Source organism: Tupaia chinensis, unplaced genomic scaffold, assembly GCF_000334495.1.
Source record: "Tupaia chinensis unplaced genomic scaffold, TupChi_1.0 Scaffold000704_1, whole genome shotgun sequence".
Classification (NCBI taxonomy): Eukaryota; Metazoa; Chordata; class Mammalia; order Scandentia; family Tupaiidae; genus Tupaia; species Tupaia belangeri.
The window spans coordinates 1,023,031-1,025,309 of record NW_006160227.1 but is presented as its reverse complement, the minus strand read 5'-3'; the positions used below and the strand labels follow the sequence as shown (position 1 = coordinate 1,025,309).

At 48.3% G+C, this 2,279-nt stretch overlaps 1 protein-coding gene across 1 annotated transcript in view; it reads right to left on the bottom strand.

Moving 5' to 3' along the window:
- The window catches only part of SYN2 (synapsin II), a 74,683-nt gene that overhangs the window by 33,106 nt on the left and 39,298 nt on the right, over positions 1–2,279 (bottom strand). The window lies entirely within an intron of this gene.

Below are 2,279 nucleotides of genomic sequence, written 5' to 3'. Positions count from 1 at the left end.
GGCTGAATGTGGTTCAAATTTTGGACCTGGAGGCTTGCTTTCTCACTTTTTCTCTCCCCCTCTCTCTCTGGTGAGTGTGCATGCCCTATAACAAATTTTAAAAGATAATAATAATCAATGGGCCGGCAGGTGGCATGGTGGTTAAGGGCGCTAGACTCCCACATGGCCAACCACAGTTCGAGTCATGGACCTGGCGGCTTGCTTTCTCACTGTCCCTCTGTCTTTCTCACTCTGTCCCTCTCTGGTCAAATTTAAATAATAATAATAATAAAGGTAAATAAAATAAGTCTTTAAAATAATAATAATAAATTAAATGAAAAATTCTTTAAGAAAAAGAGGTCCATAAAGTGACAGCAACTTGCCCAAGGTGGTGTTTGCTACAGCTTAATAACTCATGATTTCGAAACTTCTCTGCATGAGGCAATCCCTGGGTAAGACTGGCTCTCAGGAAAAGAGAATTAAAAAGTAAAGGTATCTTGGGACCAGCAGTCGATGTAACGTTGCTGGACTCCCACAGAGTCAACTGAAGTTCGAGTCCCAGACCCAGCAGCTTAAAACTCACGCCAGGTGTGTATACATGCGTGTCCAAGATCCCGAGAGGAGAACGGAGAAGGGATTGCGACATGGCCATCCCTCCAGGGAGGTGATTCTCACTTTCTGTTTCTCCAGTGAGTGCATACCAGAGCAAAATCTCTTTAACAATAATAATAATAATAATAATAAGTATCACTGAAAAGGTGAATATGTAAATTGTATGTAAACAGTAGCTTAAAAAACCTGACTTTTTTGGAGAGATTTTTGCTAAACGGTATATGCACTCACCAGAGAGACAGAGAGAGACAGAAAGCGAGAAATCACTCCCCAGCGAGGATGGCCACACCACAACCCCTTCTCCTCTATCCCCCCTCTCAGGATTTTAGGCATGGATGCACAGGCACCTGGTGTGAGTCTCAAGTCACTGGGTCTGGGACTTGAACTGCAGTCGACCACGTGAGAATCCAGCAACGTAAGCATTACACCATCTGCTGGTTGCAGAAACCTGAATTTTATTTTAAAAGTGCATCTCTGGGGGCCACTCAGTGGCACGGTGGTTAAGGTGTCTGTGTCCCACACGGCCATGTGCATGTTCATGTGTCTCAGACCCGGCAGCTTGGAAAGCGAGCTGGGCCAATGTGCATGTATGGCCAAAATCGTGCGAGGAAATTGAAAGAGAAGGGATTACAACATGGCCATCCATTCTGGGGGGGAAGAAGGGGGGTGATTTCTCACTTTCATTCTCTCATTCTTTCTCTTGTGTGCGGCGAATGCACGTGCCCTATAGCAAAACAGAAAAAACAAACAAATTGTCTTTGGACTCTTAATGTCCCTTTGGTCCTGTACCTCTTAGACCCACTCCCCTTTGAAGGTCTGGTTTTCCTGCAAGGCCCCAGGCTGTCTTCTCCCTCTTTCATATTCCTCACTGCTCACCCACACCCTAAACTCACCACCACACCACTCAGTATGCCAAGGCCTATTTCCGCCCAGCTTGGGGTGTAGACGAGAGGGGATATCAGAATTCAACGTGTGCATGGCTGGAAAGATCCTCGCTAGAGCAGACTGTCTCTGGAGGAAGCCATATTTTAACAGAGGAGCAATCAAATTTTAAGAAGAAGAATTACCCTCCAAAGGCGGGAAGAAGTGACCCGGCAGAGTGGGAGGAGCACCCGACTGGACCCCGGGAGACTCGTTTTCCAGTTCCCTCTGCAACTAACTCTCTGTGTCACCACTCACTGGGCCTCAGCTTCACACCTGTTGGATGAACAGGCTGGGCTGGATCTATTCCAGAGTCCTTCAGATCACTCATCCAGCCGTGTCTCGGTTTGCGCGTTGGGTGAAGAACCAGCCTGGGCATCTCGCCCTTCTCAGTCAGCCTCAGCTGCTCTTAATTCCCTTGTCTTCCAACATCGCCAGCAGCGTCGGCCTGGGCAAGTGTCCTCTGAGGGCAATAATGTTGGCCCCCGGGGCACAGCAGGTGGAGCAGCGGTGAGCACTGTGTAAGGGTGATCCCAACGCCGGCACACACCTGCCCGTGATCGAGGCCTGCCTGGGGCTGACGGCGGATCACAGTATCGGGACTCCGTTGGGGTCAGTCTCTCTGTCTCTCCATTCATGAAAGAAATAGTTTTTTTTATTACTTTTTTGTTGTTGTTGTTTTGGAGAGGTTTTTGCTATAGGGAGCGTGTGCTTGCCAGCCAGACAGAGAGAGACAGAGAGATAGAAAGCGAGAAATCACCCCCCCC